This window comes from Trachypithecus francoisi, unplaced genomic scaffold (genome assembly GCF_009764315.1).
Source record: "Trachypithecus francoisi isolate TF-2019V2 unplaced genomic scaffold, Tfra_2.0 Lachesis_group2, whole genome shotgun sequence".
Taxonomy (NCBI): Eukaryota; Metazoa; Chordata; class Mammalia; order Primates; family Cercopithecidae; genus Trachypithecus; species Trachypithecus francoisi.
Window position 1 is genome coordinate 132,360,026 of NW_022681465.1, and position 25,740 is coordinate 132,385,765.

General features: G+C 39.3%; 1 protein-coding gene and 1 long non-coding RNA gene across 2 annotated transcripts in view; one reads left to right on the top strand and one right to left on the bottom strand.

The window, feature by feature from the left end:
• The window catches only part of UBLCP1 (ubiquitin like domain containing CTD phosphatase 1), a 22,810-nt gene extending 20,629 nt beyond the window's left edge, over nt 1-2,181 (bottom strand). Inside the window, exon 1 of the mRNA XM_033180428.1 lies at nt 2,082-2,181. The gene's annotated coding sequence lies outside the window, so the exon portion shown is untranslated. The remainder of the gene's footprint in view (nt 1-2,081) is intronic.
• Nucleotides 2,167-20,526, top strand: LOC117065541. Its single transcript, XR_004429961.1, has 3 exons — nt 2,167-2,350; nt 6,298-6,391; nt 20,017-20,526. It is a non-coding gene; the product is annotated as an uncharacterized LOC117065541 (long non-coding RNA).
• Nucleotides 20,527-25,740: the final 5,214 nt, after the last annotated feature.

Consider the following 25,740-nt stretch of genomic DNA (forward strand, 5'->3'; position numbering starts at 1 on the left):
TCGTCCTGCATAAAGCTTTCTACTTTTCATAAAACTCATTCCTCCCAGAGTCCAGAGAACTGGATTTTCTAATCTCAACATATTGGTATTTCCAATGCTTTCACTTATTTGATGAAACATTTGATTGCACTCTTCATGCAACTATTAGGACCAACTGCAAGAAAGAGGGCAAATTTTTAATTTAAGCATCCAAAAATAATTTGAAAACAGTGTCTCCTACTAAGAGGCCAATTAGTACAAGAGAGCACCATAAATTCACTTTTATATGTACTCATATATGAATACAAATATGAACTAAAAATGTATACTTACTCCTATGTTTACAATGTGTTCTACTGAAAACGTACAGCAAGTGTGTTAGCTTAGGGTAATGTATTCCATTTTACACAGAACTGTAACAAATGTTATATTCTTCAATTAAAAGTGGACCTTTTGAGTTAAACCGAAATACAGTTGAAATACTTTCTGTAAGAGGTAAGAATAAAAGGGAATCCTACCAGAGCTAGAAAGGCAACCAGCACTAATATCGCATATACTGTGATGAGTAGTAGCGCAGAGTTTGGAGTGAGATCATCTGAGTTCCAGGTGACTCTGGACAAGTCATTGCTCTTCTAGACTAGTGGTTTTCAAAGCGTGGTCTCTGGGCCAACCAACAGCATTGACCTCACTTGGTAATTTGGTAGAAATGTAATTGGGGCGGAGACAAGGGACTTAGGAATCTGTGTTTTAACAAGGTCCATCCTCCTCACCTCTGATGCATGCTCAAATTTGAGAGCCAGTGCTACAGGCTCTTCAATGTTTTCAGCCTTAAAAAAAAATGCCAGAGGGTATGGGCTTTATATGGTAAATAAAGCAGCATTAAAAACGTTATAAAGCACCTATCCCACAAGTGGAAATTCCAAGTTGGCAAATGCCTTAAAGGGCCAAGCAAAACAAACACCATAAAAATTGTAAATGCATATGTCTTTAAGATTTGTTTAAAAGTTACTGAACCTTATTTCATCATTATTAAGACCATTTACACCAACGAAGCAGTGTGACATAAACGCATGAGCTATTTTGCTTTCACATTTAACCTTCTTTCTTAGTATTTTGCATCATTTCAGATCCCATCAGACTTATAAACTGAGAAACGATTTGGGGGTTGGGGAGGAGTGAAGTTGGCAAACCCAAACAAGCAAGCAAAGAACACACTTCTATATGGTCAACCTAGGGTCAAGAATATCTGTTTACGTTCGAGTTCTGCCTAACATACTGCGTTGACTTTGCCTAGTCAATCTACCTCTCGACCTCAGTCTTTTCAACAAGATGAGGCTACTAATATTCACTGGACAGGAGTAGTGTTAAGGCATGAAGTAACCTGTGACAGCACTTTGTAAACTGTAAAATGCAATACGAATAGTGTTCATGATGGAATAACAACATGCTAAACAATTTAATTATCTCACTGAATCTTTACAATCCTGAACCAATAGCTGTTGTCCTCATTATACAAATGAGAAACCTGAAAAGAAATTAAACTTGCCCGGGACCACAAACCTAAAAAGTGGCAAATGAAGAAATTTTAAAGTATAGCAGTAAAAATAACACTTTGGGAATTAATGGGAGGCTAACTTTCAACAATCCCAGCAAAAGGTAACCGTGAAGCACTAAGAATTCAAGGCAAGAACTGCACACCAGCAACAACTGCGACGTGATGCAGCGTGGGGGGCTGTGCTGACTGATTTAGGGTAGCATGAGGAGGCAGGTGGAGACTCCAGACCAAAAAGGTCGGGATGCTTTCAACACGGAGGGTGAGAGGAGGGATGGACAAGCCTGAGAAGATGGAGGAATGAAGTCTAGGGACGCAAAACCCACTGGGAAACAGAAAGCTCTAGAAATAGGCAAGACCGCTGGATAGGAGGACAGCAGCCCCCGCGACTAAGTGGGCCGGGGCTAGGGCCCTGGGCGTCGGACTAGGACAGACACTATCCCCAGCCCGCCGCAGTGCAAGCCACGCCGCGCGGGCGGCAAAGCCACTGTCCCCGAGCCCCAACAGCGTCTCCATGGGGAGCGCGCCAGGGTGCCCCGCAACCCCTCACCTGGAGCGCGGTGGAACCAGCTGCAGCGGACGCAGAAACCGGCCGCTGCGAGACCGAAAGCAACCGGAAGTGAAAGGCGGGACCGGAACCGGCTGAAAAACCGGAAGTGGGTGGTTTGAAACGGAAATGTGCTGAGGACTGAACAGCTGCTTCCTTTGAATCTCTTCGGGTGCTAATCAGATGGCCGCTGTGCGGGATCCCCACAAAGCCACGAAGAAGCCAGGCTTTTCCCAGGCTGTAACCGTTGTGCAGATAGCCCCAATCCCTGGGTACTGCTCTCTCGTTCTGCGCGTGCGCTCGCTCTGGGCCGGGAGCTGGTGGGTGCTGCGGCGTGTGACGTCTCTAGTAGTGTCGGAACTGGGTGTGCTGCCTTCCCCAGGTGTCCTGAAGTCTTCGTGAGATTGAGGGCTAGGATTCGTGTGGCCATATCATGTTTCGAATGAAGCTTAAAAGGTGATCTTTGAGACTTGAGACCCCTCCATGGGCCCAGGGACTGCGAACACTAATAATTTCAGAGACTTAGAATCTGAGGAAAATCTCCAATCTAAGGGGAAACGGAAGAGGGTCAGGAAAGAGAAGGGGCAAGCTTCAGTGACTCAGAATCCAGGAAGCAAGTCTCATAGGAGAGCTGCGATCGAGGTTACCATACTGTATCGAATCGTCCCAACCTTCCCATCCATACTTCCATACCGCCTTTCCTCTGAATGCAAGGAAAGCCGGTTACACAAACGCTGATAAAAGAATGTCAGACTTGAAAGGAAATTCAGAGCAGGCCCCATCTGGTCCATATAGCGAACTCCCAGTGAGCACGACGGCAATGTAACTAATTCACGTTTCCCTCTTGGCAGTGAGGGAAAGGCAGCAAAGAGCCAAGTTTTGTATCTTAACAGTTCTTTAGTTAAGAGGCACACGCTATTTTGCATTCTTCTCTACTTTTTGATAATTTTTGGCTGCACTAGTAATGCATGAGTATCTGCTCAGTGAAAAGTATGCCCTTTTCTTCAGAAGAAAGTCTTAATTTAAAAAAAAATCATTGCCCAGACCAACATTTTCAAGCATTTTCTCAAATCATTTTCTAGGAATAGCTGCATGGTTGTGGGTCTTACTTTGAAGTTAGGTGCTCATATGTGGGAGAGCTAAAAAAGTTGACTCCATGGAGATAGAGTAAAATTGTGGTTACCAGAGGCTGGGAAGGATACAGAGGGAGAGGGAGATGAAGAGAAGTTAAAAGGAGCGAAAATACGGTTAGACAGAAGAAATACGTTGTAGTGTTCCACAGCACAGTAGGGTGACTATAGTAGTCAATAATTTATTTTATATTTCAAAATAGAGGAGAAAGGTTGGAATAGTCTCAACACAAATGATAAATGTTGGCCGGGCACGGTGGCTCATGCCTGTAATCCCAGCACTTTGGGAGGCTAAGGCAGGCAGATCACTAGAGGTCAGGAGTTCAAGACCAGCCTGGCCAATATGGTGAAGCCCCGTCTCTACTAAAAATACAAAAATTAGCTAGGTGTGGTGACATGTTCTGTAACCCTAGCTACTCGGGAGGCTGAGGCATGAGAATCGCTGGAACCTGGGAGGTGGAGGTTGCAGTGAGCCAAGATCATGCCACTGCACTCCATCCTGGGTGACAGAGCAAGACTGTTTCAAAAAAAAAAAAAAAAAAAAAAAAAACTTTTGCCTTCTGTTGCTCCCTGGAGCCTCTCTTTTAATGTGTGGAGGATAATATACTTGTCCTTCATTCAGTCATCTCTGTAGCAGCTAAAGATGCCTGGGAATTCCTCCATAGATTGTCAGGTCCAAGAGTCTAAAAAATGTATAGAAACAATTTCACAACATCAGATGATAAACTGTTAATATTACTAAGACCACATTTGCTTTGGAAGACAAAAGGACATTCCTGCACCTAGGCCAGAAATCCACCTCTACTCTGCTTTTATTTCCATCTCCCCCAGACTTTTTCTCCCCTTTTCTCTCTTTGGCCATTTTCTTTCTCTAGCAAGTATCTTCTCTTGCCCAGCTCAGATCTACTCCTCTCATAAAGCTTTCCCTCTCTTCCCAGTTGGAAGACAATCCTCTTTAAAAATTTAGTTCCCTTTAGAAGTTTGTCTCTCTCTCTTCTAAGACCTACTCATTTGCCTTTATCTTGCCTGCAATAAGAGAGCTGAAAATATTTAGAATCTGCCCCATGTGACAGAATACAGGTTCTTAATGAAGCATGCCCAGTTATTGCCCTTCTCTATTCAGCATGTTTTCCTCAAACTAATACTTAAAAACTCCATTCTCTTCAAACCTCAGAACTTGCAACATACGCCTTTGCTCTAGGCAGATGACATTGTCCCATATTTTGGCAATTCTTCAAACCTCTAAATCTACAAACTAAGCTATATTTTCAGTCATCCTCACTTTTACTTATTTCAGTTGAGGCAGTTCCCTTCTATTTGAAGCCAACCCTCTCACTTGGTCTCTGGCTTTTTTATTCTAAGGAAGCTTTCTATAAATCCAGGATTCCCTTCTCTTGCTCTTGTATTTTTAACCTCTGTACTGGCTCATTCCCATCAATAATAAACATGCCACGGTATCTTGCCATCATAGCCATCACCCTTTCCTTTCACAGATGAATATTCAGAACATTGTTTACAGTTGTCTGAACTTGACATAATCTATAGTTTTATACTTCTTGGAAATATTATTTCTTTTTTTTTTTTTTTTTGAGACGGGGTCTTGCTCTATGGCCCAGGCTGGACTGCAGTGGCCGGATCTCAGCTCACTGCAAGCTCCACCTCCCGGGTTCACGCCATTCTCCTGCCTCAGCCTCCTGAGTAGCTGGGACTACAGGCGCCCGCCACCTCGCCTGTCTAGTTTTTTGTATTTTTTAGTAGAGACAGGGTTTCACCGTGTTAGCCAGGGTGGTCTCGATCTGACCTCATAGTGATATTCTCTACCACTATATTATAAGCATATTACTTTTCACATTGCTATAAAGATGCTACCTGAGACTGGGTAATTTCTAAATAAAAGAGGTTTAATTGACTCACAGTTCCACAGGGCTAGGGAGGCCTCAGGAAACTTACAATCATGGAATAAGGTGAAGGGGAAGCAAGGCATGTCTTACATGGGAGCAGGAGAGAGAGAGAGCACGCACGCAGGGGAAACTGCCACTTTTAAACCCTCAGATCTCATGAGATCTCCTCACTATCATGAGAACAGCATGGAGGAAACCACCCCCATGATCCAGTCACCTCCCACCAAGTCCCTCCCTCAACACGTGGGGATTATAATTTGAGATGAGATTTGGGTGGGGACACGAAGACAAACCGTATCAGTAAATTTTGTTAGGAAACAATTTATTCACCTTTCTATTCTCAGAACCTAGCATGATATTGGCTAATATAGGTGCTCAATAAATATATGCTAAATGAATGAATAATGAACGTTAAGTAATAAGAGCTTATTATATAACAGTTGTCCTTTGGTATTGGTAGGGGATTGGTTCTAGGACCTCCAACAAATAACAAAATCTGAGGATGCTCAAGTCCCTCATATGAAATAGCATAGTATTTGCATATAACCTATACACATTCTTTCATATACTTTAAATCATCTCTCAATTACTTATAATATCTAATACAATGGAAATGCTATGTAAATAGTTGGTATATTGTATTGCTTTTACTTCCATTATTTTTTATTGTTGTCTTATTATCTTTGGTTTTTTCCCCTAATACTTTCGACCCAAGGTTGATCGAATCCATAGTTTTGGAACCTGTGGATCCAGAAGGCCAGCTGTACGTATTACGCTTGTAACAATACATATCAATGAATGATTACAATTTGTATATAACTCTGGAGGTACGGGAAAGTTCTGAAATGCACACTAAAATCGTGATAGATCATAGCTCTGTAGAATGTACTCAGTAAATATTTGTTAGGTGAATTAATGAAATTATCTGTGGCATCGTAGAACAGGCGATTTTCATCTTATTTATGTTTCTATGTATATCTGAATTTTTTACAATGATTTTACATTACTTTTTTTATATGAGAAGTTCATAAAGGTATTCTTTAAAAAATATTCAAGTAATACGGATATATTCATAACTCTGCTAACTTTTTGTAGAGCCTATCATTGCTTTTCTAGACTTTGTACACACACATACACATATGTATAGTTTATGTGATTTTTTTTTTTTGATCTTGCTCCATTACTCAGGCTGGCGTGCAGCAGCACCATCATGGCTCACTGCAACCTTGAAGTGCCAGGCTCAGGTGATCCACGTCAGCATTTCGAGTAGCTTAAACTACAGGTACGCGCCAACACATCCAGCTAATTTTGTGTGCATGTTGTTTTTCTAGGGCAGAGTTTTGCCATGTTGCCCACACTGGTCTCAAACTCCTGAACTCAAACAATTCACCCATCTTGGCCTCTCAAAGTGCTGGGAATTACAGGCATGAGCCACCATGCCTGGTCTTTTATGAGGCTTTTTTAACTCTATTTTTAGATAATTGTAGATTCTCCTGGGAATCTACAGTTATCTAAATCTACAATTATTTAAAATCTACAATTATTTAAAAATAAAGATTGTATACTTATAAATGATAATTATAATTATAAATATACTTCTATTTATAATTATACTTACATTACTTTATAATTATAATCTTTAATTATTATAAACTTCTGCGAAAAGAAAAGTCATTTGTACCCTTCACTCAGTTTTTCCCAGTGAATTGCATCTTACATCACTGTAGTACATCAAAACCAGAAAATTGACATTGATGCAATGAGTGTACTTATAGCTCTACGCCATTTTATCACATGCAGATTCATGTAATTACCACTATGATCAACACAAAGAACTGTTCCATCACCACAAATATAGCACTTGTGTTACTTCTTTGTACTCACATCCATTCCCATTCCTCTGACCGCTCCTAATCACTGGCCACTAATCTGTTTTCTACATCTATAATTTTGTCATTTCCAGAATATTATGTAAATGGAATCATACAGTATAAATGTTTTGAGATCAGCCTCTTCTTTCATCATAAGGCCCTTGATATCCAGTCAAACTATTTTGTGTATCAATGGTTCATTTCTTTTTATGACTGAGTAGGATTCCCTGTGTGGATTTACGACAATCTGTCTAGCCATTCACTTACTGGGCATTTTAGTTGTTTCTGAGTTTTGCCTTTTAGAAATAAAGTAGACTATTTGTTTGTAAGGTAATTCGTAATCTGTTGAGACTTAAGTCTTCCAACCCATATTTTGTTTTCTGTTTGTTGCTTCTATTTTTAGCTTTTCTATTTTTTCTTGTTTTTCTATTGATTTCTTGAATATTATTTTAGAATTCCATTTTGATTTGTCTGCAGTGTTTTTCAGTATATCTCTTTGTAAAATTTTGTGGTGGTTGCTCTAGGTATTACACTATATTTCCATAACTTAAAACAATGAATTAGCGATAACATGTTACTAGTTCAAGTGAAGTATAAAGGGATTTATTAGAGGGATTGGCTCACACAATTGTGGAGGCTGAGAAATCCCTCGACAGGTCATCTGCAAACTGGAGGCTCTGGGATGCTGGTAGTGTGGCAGGGTCTAAGCTCCAAGGCTGCAGAACCAGTGAAGTTGGTGATGTAACTCCTAGTCTAAGGACAAAGGTTTAAGAAGCCAGTTGGTTGGGGAGGGAGGGTGACTCTGGTATAAGTCCTAGAGTTCAAAGGCCTAGGGAGCCTGGAGTTGTTTTCCTAGGACAAGGAAGGAAAAAGCACATTCCAGTTCCAGCAGATAGAATGACACATTCACTCTGTTTTTGTTCTTTCTGAAACCCTAGCAGATTGGATGGTGCCTGCCCACATTGCGTTGGGTCTCCCCCAGCTAGTCCACTCAGACTCACACAGTAATCTTGGCTGGAAGCATCTTCACAGGCACACCCAAAAATAATGCTTTACCAGGTTTCTAGGTATTCCTTAATCAAGTCAGATTGACATCTAAAATTAACCATCACAGTAGGTCAGCAAGCAACAAAAGCTCTTAGTCTTCCTTCATTTTAGAATGTCTTGATTTCCCCTTTATTCCTGAAGCATATTTTCACTGGATATAGAATTCTGGGCTGGCTGTTCTTTTCTTTTGGCACTTGAAAAATGTGCTTCTTCTAGACTCCAATGTTTTAGATGAGAAATCCTGTGTCATTCTAATTGTTTTCTACTCTACTCATAAGCCATTGTTTCCCTTTTACTGCTTTCAATATTTTTATTTTTTTGTCTTTAGTTTTCAAAAGTTTGACTAATGATGTGTCATGGTGGGGATTTATTTGTGTTTGTTTGGGGTTCACTCAGCTTCTTTAATCTGTAAGCTTATGTCTTTAGTCAAATTTGGGCAATTTTCAAACATGAGTTCTTTAAATACTTTTTGAGGTCTACCCTCTTTCTCCTCTCCTTCCAGGGCTCTGATAGCGCAAATGTTAGATATTTTGGTATAGTCTACAGGTCCCTGAACCTCAGTTCATTTTATTTCGGTCTATTTTTTCTCCATTGTTCAGATTAGATAACTTCTCTTGTTCTATCTTCAGGTTCATTGATTCTTTCTTCTGTCCCCTCCATTCTTCCATCCACTGAATTTTTTGGGATATTGTATTTTTCAGTTCTAAAATCTCCATCTATTTTTTCTTTATACCTTCTATTCCTTTGCTAAGACTTTTTATTCAATTTGAGCATGCTCTTAGTTGTTCTTTGAAGCATTTTATGATGACTGCTTTAAAACCCTTATCATGTAGACTAGGATAACATCATTCCAACATCTGTATTATCTTGGTGCTAAATCTTATTAAATGTTCTGTTTCAGCAGGCCTCCTCTGACACTGAATTGTTACGAGAAGGGAGATGCCACCTTCAACCTCTCTGACTGGGGAGAAAGTCAAAGCTCTCCATCAGGCCTCCTTTGACAACCTAGGTTGTGGGGGGGAAGGCATCTCATTACTGCTAGGCAGGGTTGGGAGTTCAGGCTCCCCACTAGGCCTCCACTGATACCACCCTGGTTGGGAGGGAGAGGGATGCCTCATTACTGCCCTATGTAACTGAACCTAGGCTCAGCTGCTCACTGCTTGAAAGCCAGACATGAAAAATGATGGTTGGTGGAAGGAAAAGCAGATTTATTCAGATAGCCAGCTAACTGAAAAGATGGTGGGCCATCATTCTAAAGTACCATCTTAAGTCAGTACACATTTTAGGCTCTTTTTATGTTCAGGGTAAGGGGACGAGGAGGGAGTTGAGATCAAGAGATGACCAATAACCACAGACATCTGGGCACCAGTGAGGGTCCAAAGTGGTTGGGAACTTCTTTGTCACATGACAAATGTTCCTATAAATCTTTAACAAAATATAGTTAGCTGCTTAAATACTTCTCCTTTAATCCTAGAGTTAGTTTTTAAAACTACGTGATTGCTGTTTTTGCGTATTATCTCAGTGTTCTAAAATTATCCTAGCCTACATGCAGGAATGAGTAAAGGTCCCTTTAAAAAGTTGATTAGTTATGTCAGTTCTTTTGCTGTTTCACTGTTACATCCTCATGTGGCCTCCAATGACACTTCGGAGGATGTGTGGGGGACTCATTACCACTGGAAGATGGTGAAAGTTTGGTTTCCACTCAGCCTTCTCTGAAACCAGCCTGGTGGGGTGGTTCTATCAAGTCCATCAAGGGTGAAAGTCTAGGCTTCCCATTCAGCTACTACTGATTGGTGGGGGTGGGACCACTCCTTTTTTCTGTGGTATTTGGTTGGAGTATGGCAGTGTGTCAGGGGTCTCCAAGAACACTCCCAGGTTCAGCGTTTCACTAGGACTCACAGGACTCAGCATATAGTTGCAGTCACAAATAAAATGAGCAAAAGGAATAGCCTCATGGAATGAAGTCTGGAGGAAACCAAGCACAAGATTCTAAGGATTCTCTCCCAGGGAAATTATACAGAGCACACTTAATTTTGTTAACAGGGGACTGTGACAACAGGCATGAATCGTGTCTATAAAGAAAGATTATTAGAGACTCTGCCCTAGGTTTTGGGGACAGTTGATTATTGTATCAGTCCATTTCACTGCTGCTGCTATAAAGAACTGCCCAAGACTGGGTAGTTTATAAAGGAAAGAGATGTAATTGACTCACAGTTCCACATGTCTGGGTTGGCCTTAGGAAACTTAACAATCATGGCAGAAGGTGAAGGGGAAGCAAGGACTTTCTTCACATGGCAGCAAGAGAGTATGTCCAAGCAGGGGAAATTCAGACCCTTAGAAAATCATCAGATCTCATGAGAACTCACTCACTATCACAAGAAGAGCATGGGGGAAACCACCCCTATGATCCAATCACCTCCTATCAGGACCCTCCCTCGACATGTAGGAATTATGGGAATTACAATTCAAGATGAGATTTGGAGGGGGACACAGACAACTGTGTCAATCATGTAGATACCCACTGTCTTGCACCTATCAAAATTGCAGACTCTCAGAAGGAAAGCAGCTGTGCAGCAGAAGCTACATTGTTTGCCAACAGTCTAGGCTCAGTGAGCCATTCTTATCATTTGGGGAAAGTTTCATATCTGTGTAGGAACAGTAGGATGTTCCCAGATGCCAGCCAAAGACCAATCTTGCAAGCAAGAATTTCTAAGGATAGCAGGCTCAGGCCTCCCATGGTAACTTTTCTGCACAGGTGGTTATTAACTAAATGCTTTCTGTCTTACTAGGCTATTCCTTCCTGGTCCTTTGTCTAGAGAGAGCAGGCTCGGGGTAGGGATGGGGGGAGCGTTATATGAACCCCCTGGCATTTCTAGGTTGCCTGTATTGCCAGTACCCAGTCTGGGATATATGAAGCAAAAAGAAATCCCAAGGAATTTGCTAGCCTGTCTTTTAAGGTAAATAGCCAATCTGCCTTATTTCTACCTTCCAGAGTCCCCTTATATTTACTTTACATAGACTGTCCAGGGTTTTTAGCTATACTTAGCAGAAGAATAGGGAGACGTACAACTGGAACTGTCTTGGAACTGGAAATCTCTGTATTACTTTTACAATGAGAAAAAAAAGGCAATTTTTTGTTTTCATCTTGAAAACAAAACATATCTGTATATGATATAGCAAACAAAACAAAATAAATATATATGATATAGCAAGCATAACCTAAATATAGGGTTGAAAAGTTACCAACAGGAGTGGAAAACATTGTCATGATTTGATTCCACTTTTTCTGACAGTAAAATGCATTTTCTCTCATTTATAAAAATAACATGTACTCGGCTGGGTGTGGTGGCTCACGCCTGTAATCCCAGCACTTTGGGAGTCAGAGGCGGGTGGTTCACCTGAGGTCAGGAATTTGAGACCAGCCTGGCCAACATGGTGAAACCCATCTCTACTAAAAATACAAAAAATTAGCTGGGCATGGTGGCAGGCACCTGTAATCCCAGTTCCTTGGGAGGCTGAGGCAGGAGAATAGCTTGAACCCAGGAGGGAGAGGTTGCAGTGAGCCAAGATTGCACCATTGCACTACAACCTGGGCAACAAGAGTGAAACTCCATCTCAAAAATAATAATGATAATATGTACTCATTATAAAAAACTGATCCTACTTTTCTTTGACACAGATTAATATATTAGTTTTCTTTATTTAGTAAATAAAATGAAAATTTCAAAGTTAGTAAAGATTGCAGGGTGGCAGAATATCTACATTCATTTAATTTCATTATGATTTATAGAGAAGAATATAGAGTAGCAATTTTCCCACAGTCGAAGGGTGGAACAGACCTTCCATCATGTCCCATGCACAGTTTTAATAGGAACAATAAAATGTGTGCTTCTCTTTTATATCCAAAATCATGTGCATTAGAGATAGTATCTTCTTACTTATGGAATAATAATTACAATGTCCCAACCAACAAATTATAGACTAATGAAACTATTTCTGAGATGAAAATTTTAGCATAATGTATTGCTCTCTAATCAACATTCACTTTGAAATCTTAAAAAAGAACATCAAATTGTTATGTTGTAGTATTTAACATTATGAGGGTAATTTCATTTATTTGTTTTTTTACATCCACAGTGACTCATAAGTGAACAAATTAATATCTCCCATGCTTCAATAAATATTAATGAAATGTCTAGACAGTTACAATCTAAACATTTACAACACAACAAGGCAAGCTTTGATTACCAATAAGATATCTGTAATGAATAGGCTACCTTGTTTTATTCATTATGCTTCCAATCTTCAGGAGACATTTCTTTAGCAATGTGTTTATTTCCAAAGAGCATTAGACAGGGTTCTAGAAGCCGCCTTGCCTAAAATTACCCTCCTGACCTTGAGGCAATCAATTTCCCCTGACCTCAATTCCAAATTTGTAAAAATGAGTTTATTGAATAGCCAAAAGACAAAAAGATAAATATGTTCTGTATTTCATAGCCTCTATGGTTTAATAGTTCTCAAACAACAGCCTATAGGCCTGGGCTAGATTTTGACAGTTTCCATCAATCTTCCATTTGCAAAATGAGAAACATAAGAATCATGTAGTCCATAAAACCAAATGGAAAATTCATGTTCTTTCTCTTTATTGATAGCTATTATTATTTCCCTGATATTTGCATTTATCTCTCCTGGAATTTTCAGAGCTTCATCATTCACACTTAAATACATTTTATAGAATCTAATTTACATTTAGTATGTAGAATTTTATTGAAAACATCAAAGTAGTAAATTTTTTCTTGATACTGTATAAATATTACCTCAAGTGACTTGTTTTGAAATATTATTTATGGTTTTAAATAACAGAAACTTAAACATGCTAGCTTGAGCCTAAAGGGGGTTGTGGAGAGGAAGCAGGAGAGCAGTATTAGAAAGGGCACAGTACCAGACGCAGTTATGCCTGTTGTTGAACTAGGAGCCAAGGCGAATTCAAGATCCTCAACAATAAATTCTAGATCCACAGACCTTCTCTCAAGAACACTGCCATTTATATGACTCTGACTCCCAGTTTCTGTATTGCTCAGCTCCAAATTCCAAACTCCCGAGATGGAATCTTATTGGCCTCATTTAGGCCACATGTTCTTCTCTGAACCAATCAGTTCTGCCTAAGGGATCAGGTTCTGCCTGAGCTGGCCCCTGTGTACTGGGGAGGGTTCTCAGGGATGAGATCCTCTCTGTAGGCCTATTAGCCACTCCTGAAGTGATTTTATACTGACAGTTAACAGTGTTAATTATTTTCCTAACAAGTCTCAATATTACTCTTTTCCTTCTCTTAATATTCTAGTTAATTTATTATTCATTCACCCACTCTGTTTTTTAATGATAGTCACATTTTATCCGTAAGAAAATCACTCATTTTCTTCCTTTCCACTCATATCTTAGCTCTTTGGATTTACATTAATTTTAAATTCTACCACCTGGAAACGTATTTTCTGCTGTCACTGCTACTAGCAAATGTAAAAAGTATTAAATAGTTCCACATTAGTTCACGACTCTCCAATCTTGAAATGCTCCGTATTTTAAATCAACAGTAATTTCTACATTAATTTTTTTCTTAAAATTACTCTTTCTGAGGTTGGGTGTGGTGGCTTACTCCTGGAATCCCAGCACTTTGGGAGGCTAAGACAGGAGGATCACTTCAGGCCAGGAGTTCCAGACCAGCCTGGCCAACAAAGTGAGACCCTATCTCTATTAAAAATAGAAAAACTTAGTCAGGAGTGATGGCGCATGCCTATAGTCCCAGCTACTCAGGAGACTGAGATGTGAGAATCACTTGAGCCCAGGAGTTCAAGGCTGCAGTGAGCAATGAGCATGCCACTGCACTCTAGCCTGGGTGACAGAATGGGAACCTGACTCTAAGAAAAAATTAATCTTTCTGAATCTGATTATATTTTAATGCCAATTTTGATGTAATTCACAATTATTATTATTATTAGTAGTAGTAGTAGTATTTTGAGACGGAGTCTCACTCTGTTGCCAGGCTAGAGTGCAGTGGCACGATCTTGGCTCACTGCAACCTTCGCCTCCTAGGTTCAAGCGATTCTCCTGCCTCAGCTTCCCGAGTAGCTGGGACTACAGGTACGTGCCACCATGCTCAGCTAATTTTTTTGTATTTTTATTACAGACGGGGTTTCATCACGTTGGCCAGGCTGGTCTCGATCTCCTGACCTCGTGATCCACCCGTCTTGGCCTTCCCAAAGTGCTGGGATTACAGGCGTGAGCCACTGCGCACAGCCGTATTATTATTTTAAACATGGTGAATCTAACCTATAACTTTTTTATCCTCATGACTTTCCCATAATAATATTCCCAATTAACATTTTAATAATAAAAGCTATTATTAATGCATGTAAATATAATAGATGTGATATTTTATTTAATTCTCACAACCTTACGGGTATCAAAACTTTTTGTCTCAAAACAAAAAAATGGGCAAACTATAGATTCTGTGTTTTACTTACGGTTTGAGAAAATCACTGGCAGCAATCTGTTTAAAATCAGATTTTGTTGCTTGGTGCTCTGCCTCTGATGTTGGCTTAATTTGGTTTCTGCATCCTCAACAAGGCTGGGGGATGAAAACCTAAGATTCCAGTTAACAGCCACAGATGTATCACTGTCCTTGCTTTGTAGATGTATTTATTTTTATTTTCAATCAATACCTGACATCATACCTGCCAGGTCAGCATACCTGCCATCTGGCACTATTTCCTCCAGATTTCCTCTGTAACAACTGACATAGGAATGATGCTTTCATGACCCTGGAAAATGTAACTTTAAACATTAACTAGTTGCCTGCTTGTTTTGTATTGTTTTTGTTTGTGTGTGTTTTAATAAACTTTTCTAGTGATCCTTCCATTTTTCAACTATATCCCACTTCCAGTTCTGTTCTGTCTCTGAACAGGCTCACTCTTTGATAATTTTGCTGGTACCCTTGCTATTATTACTAAACACTGGCACATGCCAACATCAGTATGTCTAAGAAATGCTCTTAACCCTTTAAAGCAGGGGTCCCCAACCCTTGGGCCACAGAAAGGAAGCGGGCCGCACAGCAGGAGGTGAGCGTGGCATGTGAGCATTACCGACTGAGCTCTGCCCCATCAGATCAGTGGTGGCATTAGATTCTCATAGGAGCGGGAACAGGAACCCTATCGTGAACTGCGCATGCGAGGGATTTAGGCTGGGCACTCCTTATGAGAACCGGAGATGGGACAATTTCATCCCGAAACCATTCCCCCACCCCCACCCCGTTCCGAGGAAAAATTGTCTTCCAAGAAACGTGATTCCTGGTGCCAAAAAGGATGGGGACCACTGCCTTAAAGTATTGTCTAAATTTAAGCCCATTGTGCACTTAAGGAAACTGAGACATAGTGATGTTAAGTGTGTAAGGTCACACCTCAGGTTTGTGGAGGATTTAACACCCAGGCAGGCTGATTCTAGAGCAACATTGTCTGATAGAAATATAATACAAGCCACATATGTGTAATTTTAAATTTTCTAATACCACAAAAAAAGTAAGAAAAGGAGAGATTGTTTAATAATATTTGGGTGATAATGATATGTCAGTACAAGTTCATCGATTGTAACAAACGTACCACTCTAATGGGGGATGTTGGTAGTAGGAGAGGCTGTTCCTGAATGGGGTAGTGGATATATGGGAAATCTCTGTGTCTTTTTTTTTTTTGGAGAGGGAGTCTCACCGTGTCACCCAGGCTGGGGTGCAGTGGTGCAATCTCGGCTCACTGTAACCTCTCCCTCCCTGGATTCAAGCAATCCTCCTGCCTCAGCCTCCCAAGTAGCCGGGATTACAGGCATGTGCTACTATCGTCCGCCTAATTTTTGTATTTTTAGTAGAGAGGGAGTTTTGCCATTTTGGCCAAGCTGGTCTCGAACTCCTGGCCTCAAGTGATGTGCCTGCCTCTGCCTCCCAAAGTGCTGGGATTATAGGTGTGAGCCACTGCACCCAGCCATCTATGTACCTTTCAGTTTTGCTGTGAACCTAAAACCGCTCAAAAAAAAAAAATAGTCTATAACAAGTGCTATATCAGTCTTTGTTTCTAGAATTCCTAAAAACATCTAGTGCTTAAGCATATTCTTTCATAATATTCTGTGGGTTTTTGTGCTTGCCTGGGGTTAACAGTTGAACAGATGATTTACCTTAACAGCTGATTCATTCTCCACTCCGCCCTACCCTCCCACAATCAGCAGTTTGCCTAGATTTGCAAGCGTTTGTCCTGATGGCATATACACAGAATTGTGATGGGGAGAACGAGAACTGAACCCTCACCATCAACATGCAGGAATTATTTTTTGTGATCTAGCGTACTCTACAGTTCCTTCAGTCATCATAGTCTTTTCAGGTATCAACAAATCACACTTCGATTCTGTCTTCTAATTGTTGACTAGATTGAGTGAAGGGAGAGAGGGAGAGAAGTTTGAAGGATGATGTCGATTGGCTAACCAGTCCTTCTGAGTTTTAATATGATGTACACAAGATAAAATCAGGACATATGCTTACATTTGAAATTATCTTCCTCAGCTGAAAGAGAATTAGGCCGGGCGCGGTGGCTCAAGCCTGTAATCCCAGCACTTTGGGAGGCCGAGATGGGCGGATCACGAGGTCAAGAGATCGAGACCATCCTGGCTAACACGGTGAAACCCCATCTCTACTAAAATACAAAAACGAGCCGGGCGAGGTGGCGGGCGCCTGTAGTCCCAGCTACTCAGGAGGCTGAGGCAGGAGAATGGCGTGAACCTGGGAGGCGGAGCTTGCAGTGAGCTGAGATCTGGCCACTGCACTCCAGTCCAGGCGACAGAGCGAGACTCCACCTCAAAAAAAAAAAAAAAGAAAGAGAATTAATGAAGAACCATTTGTGGGTACAAATCAGCTCCCCAACTTGGTGTATTTCTTTGAACAAGTTACTTCACCTCTTTTTGATTCATTTCTCATATTAGTAAAATAGGCATAATGGTATTTCTCTCACAAGGTCATTGCCTAGAAGTGGTAATTGCTCAATAAATGACTTTTAGAGTCTCTATTTTACACTTGTGATTTACGAAACAACCCATGGGCCTTCTACTAATTGAATCAAATACATAGATTATTATGTTTCTGAAAAACAAATGACTGGCAAGGTAATTAAGTTTGCTCAAATCTAACTTAACCTAATTCTTGAAAAATTCTTGAAAAAAGAGAATAATTTCCAATAATCACATGACATTGCACTGATCCAGCAAAACCCCTCCAGGCAGTCATAGAATCTGGAGTCATTCAAAACACAGTGTTTGATACATTGTGCCCAGTACCTTCTGTTTCTTCCATTCTTTTTTCCTGGAAAAGAAAAAATAACCGTTCTTGTTGATCACCTTCATTTTTAGATCTTGCTTAACCTCCTGTCTTGTAGTGCTTGTGTTCAGTCCTTACCTATGTGACTGCTCTTAATGTGCCAGTATTCAAAGGATGAGGCATCCCCTGCCTGTCTGAATGCAAAAGTAGAGTTCCGGTGGGGGAAAACAGAGAGATTTCACAGAATTTTCTTTATACTAAATCATGTTAAATCCATTGTGTACTTTATACTCACAATGTATCTCAGTCCATGCTAGCCATATTTCGAATGCTCAGTAGCCACATGTGGCTAGTGGCTGCTGTACTGGACAGTTCTGGAATCTGTACTTTTAATGCTTTAGTCTGTCTCCCATTTACTCTTCTATGCTGTATATTTCCTCATTATAATTTTTATAAAATTTCTTTTCAATTTCTCCAAATTTTGTATCACATTGGAATTGAAGTAATCCAAAATGTGGCCACAGGAAATTTGAAAAATCAAGCCACCCCCCGAATATGGTTTTAAGCACCCACTCCAAACTTTCTGAAAACTATTTTATTCATCGTTTGTGGAGAAATACATAGTCATTGGTCCTTTTTCATCTTTAAAACATCACTTAAAATAAGTTTAATTAGTATCTCTGGGTTCAAAATGAAATTCACTCAACATTTCTTGGGCAACTGCAGGGACACAAACTGTAGTAGTTGCTAACATTAAGACAAAGAACCCCTTAAAAGAGGGCCTGTATATGTGAGAAACAGACTGTCAGTGTGAAAAAAAATTGTTACCTGCTTTTTTCTATTGCCTTCCACAGTGAATTTTCAATCTTAGCTATCAGTGTGCAATACTACCTCACAGAAGACTTAAAGTAGATTATAGGCAGATTTTTCCCCCTCTATTTTAAAGGTATGTTTTGCCGTTTTTAAAAAAAAACATTGACACAGGGTCTGGCTCTGTTACCCACAGGCTGGAGTGTGCTGGCAAAATTATAGTTCACTGCAGCCTTGACATCTGGGGCTCAAGCGATCCTCCTTCCTCAGCCTCCTGAGTAGATGGGATCACAGGCACGCACCACTCACTCAGCTAATATTTTGGTTTTTTTGTGGAGACAGGGTCTCACTTTGTTGCCCAGGGTGGTCTTTAATTCCTGAGCTCAAGCAATCTTTCTATCTTGGCTTCCCAAAGTGCTGGGATTACAGGTGTGAGCCACCATGCCTAGCCATGTTTGGCCTTTAATAGGTGTAAGATTTTGATCCCTAAAAGAAAACCCAGGTCCCTAAGGATCCATAGCATGGTTGACAGAATAAAAGAATGTAGTTTTCTCCTAGATTGCCTCTTTTAAGTCACCCAGGAGAGGAAGTTATTTTAAGACAGCTCTTTTTAAACTGACATTTGTTTAGATAAATATATTAATTATTTAGAGTAAATTCAGCCCCTGCTATATACAGAAATAAACTGAATTTCAAATGTCTCCATGTGTTTACTTACACAACTGCTCTTACTGCAACTACAGTTTGTGTTACTGGGGACTTGTTAAACATCAGCAATTGAAATGCTGTCTTCATACTATTTAGAGATTGAAGAAAATAAAATTCACTTGAAAATAAATTCATAAATACTATCCTAAAAATGATAATTCTATTGAGCTTCCATTTGAGCAATTGTGTAATCACGTAACTACTACAGAGAAACTAAAGAGAAATTGAAAAACAGAAGATTATTGCTATTTTTCTGGACCAACAGAAGAGACTTGTTAAATAGCAATGTTGAAAAGAATGTATTTTATGCAGAAATCAAATAAAATGGAGGCAATTTACTAACAAAACTTCCATTTATACGATGTGTGTTTGTAAAACACTATCCTGAGAATTATAATTCTATCATGTTTCCACTTGAGTACTTATATAATCACTTAATAGCAATAAAACTAAAAGAAAAATATTCAAAATTATATTAGAAGACAAAGTTTTTGCTGTGTTTATGAATTATTTTAGTGGACTTAACAAGAAAAATAGTATAATTACATACAAATAGAATAAAATGGAAACAATTTGCTTAAAAATTCACATTTAGGTAATCTACAGTTATAAAATAGTATCATAAGAATTGTAATTCTCTCTAGCTTTCATTTGAAGCACGGAATGATCACTTAATAGCAATGAAACTGACAGAAAATATCAAAATTGCTTATGAAGAAAGCAAAAATGCATTTTATGATTCTGATCTTTGGAAGTAGGCTTCTTGGGAGGCATGATCAATTCTGAAGGTGCATTGCTTCTGTTTTCAAGTTGTGTGAACAGAAGACAAAATCTAGTACTTGTGAAGACACATTTTTTGTGGCCAGTGAAGGATGTGCTGAGCCATGGCCATCCCCGAGGAAAGAATCCTTGGGGAGGTCCATGATGGCTTTCCAGAGAAGAGAGCATGACAGAAGGTTTGCTTCTCAGGAACATTCCCCTGGGACACATCTGTGCCGTCTGACAGGAAGATGAGGTAGAAGAACAGAGCCTGGGCAGCTGCTTCCTGTCTAGGTGAAAAGGTTGAATCTGGCGTAATTAAAGGACCAAGATCATGTGCATTGACTTACCTATTGGTCTCCATTTCTGAAGGTGCATGTCTCTCAACATCATCAAAAGAAGGTCTTGAGCATTGAATATCACTGAAAGAAGGCAGCAAAGGAGCACCAGGAGAAACTTTCCCTGTTGCTGTGGAGGAATTTATGTGTCCTGGTGGAGTTGGCCTGATGGAGGAATCTGGTTCACATGAGGCACAGATCTTGGATCCCTGAGCCGTCCCAGCCTAATGCTCCGCTGTCTTGGTATCAGGGATCCTAGTACTTCCCATGCCTCAGCCAAATTTTCCTTTTGGAATATGAGGGACATAGAGATACTTTTTAAAAAGCTGAAACTTAAGTTCTTCCTAAATCCTTATTTCTCTGAGGTACGGATTTTATTTGCTTAAGTTATAAAAGTTTTTCTCAGCCAATAGACCTCTCAACCAACTATCAAGAGCTTTTTTTCCCTCATGATAATTTATAAGACCGAATGGCTTTTTCTGCTTTTTCTAGAAGAATTTTAATTTGGGCTGGGTGTAGTAGCTCACACCTATAATCTTAACACTTTGGGAGGCCAAGACAGGAGGATCTCTTGAGCCCAGGAGTTTGAGACCAGCCTGAGCAACACAGGGAGACCCTGTCTCCACAAAAAATAATTTAAAAAATATATTAGCTATGTATAGTGGTGCATGCTTGTGGTCCCAGCTACTTGGGAGGCTGAGGTGGGAGGATCATTTGAGCCCAGGAGGTTGAGGCTACAGTGAGCTGTGACCATGCCACTGCACTCCATCTTGAGCAACAAAGAGAGAGGCCCTGTCTCAAAAACAGAGAGAGAGAGACAGAGAGACAGAGAGAGAGATTTTGGCTAGGATTCTGAAGATGTCTAGCACTTCAGATGCATGACTGATTTTTTTCATCTGCTTTGGAAAGATTTTTCTCTTTCCATAGTAAATCACTTTAAATTGAATCTTGCATAATCATTTTATTTTATTGATGCAGTTTAGTAATGACTAAGTTTCGGCTGAAGCTCTGAAATCTCACTTTCAAACTGGATTTTTCAGACTGCAATGAAGCTAGTACATTTTTGAGACTTTCAACATTATCCATAAGTGCATTTGTTATTTTGACTTCTTCAATAATTTAGTGTAGATTTCATTGCTTTTTCCTTCAAGAGTTTTTGAAGATACATTTACCATAACCATATAAGTCCAGCTTCTTCAGAACTTCATTTTAATAACATAGGTGTTAATCTTCATGACCTTGGATTAGGCAGAGGTTTCTTAAATATTACACCAGAGGCACAAGAAAAGAAAAAGAAAAAACTTGGACTTCATCAAAGTAAAAACTTTTGTGCATCAAAGCACACTATCAAGAAAGTGAAAAGACAACCCACAGAATAGGAAAACATATCTGCAAATCAGAAATCTAATAAAGGTTTAGTACCCAGAATATATAAATAACTCTTACAACAACATAAAGAAAACCCAATTAAAAATGAATAAAGGAAATAAATGCACATTTATCCAAAGAAAATATAAAAATAGCCAATAAGCACATAAAAAGATGCTCAACATCATCAGTTGTTAGGGAAATGCAAATCCAACCATAGTGAGACACCACCTCACACCCACTATGATGGCTGTAACAATAATTTTGTTTTTAATGTGAAATAAGTATTGGCAAGGAAACCTCAAACTTGAACCCTCAAAACCTGCTGGTGGGAATGTAAAATAGTATAGCCACTGTAAAAAACAAAAACAAACAAACAAAAAATTCCCTAAATATGTTACAGAGTTAACTATAGTATATGATCCAGAAATTACCCACCTGGAAATATATCTAAGAGAATCGAACCATGTGTTCAAATAAAATCTTATACATGAGTGTTCATGGTAGGCATAGTTTATAATAGGCAGAAAGTGGAAACAAGATACATGTCCATGAGTGGATGAATGGGATGAACAAAATGTGGTAGACCCACACATTGGAATGTCATTCAGCCATAAAATGGAATGAAGTGCTGATACTTGTTACAATATCAATGAAACTTGGAAACACTTTGCTAAGTTAAAGAACCCACACAAAAGGCCACATAATGTTTCAATTTATATAAAATGTCTAGAATAAGCAAATCTATAGAGGCAGAACAGATTAATGGTTATCAGGTGGAAGTGGGGGCAGGAATTGGGAGTGACTGCTTAATGTGTATGGAGTTTCTTTTTGGGGTGAAAAAAATCTGAAGTTAGATAGTAGTGATGGTTGCATAACATTGTGAATGTACTAAAAGCCACTGGTTTGTATACTTCAAAGTGTTTTTAAATGAATTTTATCTCAATAAAAAACTGTATTTTATTAATCTTCAACACAGTCTTCATTGTCTGAGGCATTAATTATTAATATCTTCAATTCCCAGATCTCATTCTCCTATATAAAAACAGCAGCTCAATCTCTCATCTTCTGCAAGCTTTTTTCAGTTTATTCACTTTACTCACTCTTTTTATCTTAGCTTCTTGTGAAAGCAAATTTATGCTTTTATGAAAATATGCTTTCATCCAGGCCATCTTTTATTGCCACTTTAAGTTTTTTTTTTTTCATTTATTTGATACATTTTAAAGGATGTTTTCGTTGCAGCTACCTGAACTTGGTGTCCGATGCATTTTCTAAAGACCAGGTCTCTCTCGTAAATCTCTTTTAACCCAGAGTAAAGACTTGGGTATTTCCAGATTTTTTGCTTATGGCCACCAGTTTTTGTATATATTATCATTGTTCTCAAGTCTGGCTTCCATTAAAGCAGATTGAAATCTTTCAAATTCTATTAGAATGAAGCTAAGCCTGAAAAAAAAGAAATTGACGTTTTTCCTCCAGGAAGGTAGAAACTCCAATAGTCAGTCCTTTAAGTTTACTTGCATAAAGTTCCATTTTAATAATTAAGAATCTGACTGTGATTGAAAATACCTTTATATCCCATAGCAATTGGTGGGGATCTGTGCTAAGGTTTGAGAAGCACTGCTCTAAACTGTTTCTCATGCTTCAGGTAACAGCTGACGTGCCCTTTCCTCAGGAAGGCTTTTGTAAGGCCAGAGTCTGAGTCAGGCCCTTAATTATAAACTTCAGATAAGCTCCATCCTTTCCTTCAAATATTTATCATAGTTTATTGTCACATGCTCACCTACAGCCAGAGGTAGCTATTATCCTAAATTTTGTGTTAAGCCTATGTTTTCCTTAGACCTTACCACACATGTAGGTAGCTCTAAACAAACTATTATTTGATTTTGTCTGTCTTTTGAACTACATCTATTAAGTCACATCATATGTGACCTTCTGTGACTTACTACTTGGCTTTCACTCTGCGTTGTGAAATTCATCCATTTGTTATGTGTAGTTGTAGTGTATTCATTTTCACTACTGTATAAAATTCCATGATATGGATAGATGACAATTTTGTAATCCATTTTAATGTCAATAGAAATTTCAGTTGTGTCAGTGTTGTTTGCTATTATAGGTGTCTCTTGCTTCACATGTACAAAGAATTTTTTTTTTTTTAGTTTAACCTTAGGGGGAGAATTGCTTGGCATATGACACATGCTTACTTGACTTTACTGGGTGATGCCAAATTGCTTTTCAAAGTTGTTGTAGAAAATCACACCCCCACTAGGAGTGTGTGAGATTACACTGCTCTACATTCTTGTCAAAACTTGGTATTGCCTTATTTTTACGTTTATGCTAGTCTGGTGGATTTAAACAGTTTCTCATTGTGGTTTTAATTTGATTGCTAATGAGATTGAATCTTGTTTTCTGTGTTTCTAGGCATTTGGATTTCCTCTTCTGTGACGAGCCTTTTTCTCACTTTCTACTGAGTCATTTGTCTTTTTCCTTATTGATTTGTAGGAATTATTCATAGACTCTAGATACTAATTTTTGTGCATTATATATTTATATGACTATCTTCTCCCAGTTATAGCTTCTCTTTTCATTCTTTTTATCATGTCTTTTATTGAAAAGAAGTTGTTAATTCTTATGATTTATTACCTTTTGCTTTATGGGTGGTTCTTCTTGTACCTTGTATAAGAAAATCTTTCCTAATCTAAGGTCATAAAGATATTCCAGCTGGGCATGGTGGCTCACACCTGTAATCCCAACAATTTGGGAGGCTGAGGCAGGCAGATCACCTGAGGTCAGGAGTTCGAGACCAGCCTGGCTAACATGGTGAAACCCCGTCTCTACTAAAAACACAAAAAAATAGTTTACGTTGTGGCAGGCGCCTGTAATCCCAGCTACTTGGGAGGCTGAGGCAGGAGAATCACTTGAACTCAGGAGGCAGAGGATGCAGTGAGCCGAGATCGCGCTGTTGCACTGCAGCCTGGGCAACAAGAATGCAACTCCATCTCAAAATTAAAAAAAAAAAAAAATTCCATATTTTCTCTTAAAAGTCTTAAGGTTTACATTTGGAACTTCAGTGTTTGATCCACATGAAATTGAATTTTGAATATGGTGTGAGGCAGGAATTCATTGTCATATGAGTCTTTTCTGGTGTAAAGCAAGCCTGAGGGTAAGCAATTCAACCATTCTACTCTGTGGTATATTTTCTAGAAAGACACTCTTGGGCAGATGAAGCAGGAGAAATGTATGAACAAGTTCATGGAAACATTATTCATAATAGCAAAACACGGGAAATGTCCCCAAATGTCCATGAATAATACAGTGGACAAATATTGGGTTGTTGCAAAAGTAATTATGGTATTTACCATTACTTTCAATAATAATAATAATAAACTGGTATATGTCCCTACAATGCAATACCATACAGCACTAAAAATGAAAGATCTATAGCCACACATATCAAAATAAATCCTTCCAAAACACCTAATTTTGAGTAAATAACCAGACTGTAGAAGAACTCATAAAGCAAGATTCCATGTATGTAACATTTAAAAATAGAAAAAATTGAACAACATAGAGATATGTATGTGCTTAAACTATAAAGAAAAGCAAGAGATTGGTTAATAAAAACTTAAGAGCAGTGATTGCCAATGGCAGGGAGGGAGGTGCCTGAAGTCAGGAATGGACACACAAGGTGCTTCAGAGCTAGGAGATGGGACATGTCTCCTCTTTCTAATTCCAGCTATTCCATAATATCACTCCCAGTGCTGACTTCGGGAAGCCCAGGTCTAATTATGCCTTAGTGATCTTTTTACCCTCCAATCATCCTGTAAGTATTGGAGTTCCTAGAATTCTTTCCTTGGCTCTCTTTTTATCTCATGTTACAGGGTGATCTTAGTGGGTGATTTAATCCATCCCCATGACTGTCAACTGCCCCTGAAGTGGCATTGACTCACACATTTGTCTTTCCTAAACTCCAGACCCACATACATAGCTACTGAGTAGATATTTCCGCTTGCGTGTTCCATAGTGTCTCAGACTCAGTAGGCCTGGTGTTCTCACAAAAAGGGGAAATTTGGACACAGAGATGCACACATAGGGAGAAGACCATGTGAAGATGGAGGCGGAGATTGGGTGATGCAGCAGAAGCCAAGGAGCACCTAGAGAGCCAGCAAACCACCAGAGCCAGCGGACAGGCCTTCAGAAGGAACCAATCCTGCTGACACCTTGATCTTGAACTTTTAGCCTCCAGAGCTTTGAGGCCATACATTCCTGTTGTTTAAGCTCCCCCGTCTGTGGTATTCCAGCAGCCCTAGAAAGCGAATGCCATATGCATGCTTGGTATCCCAATTTTCACACCCAGTAATTGATCCTATAAATATAATTGCACAAGTGAGCA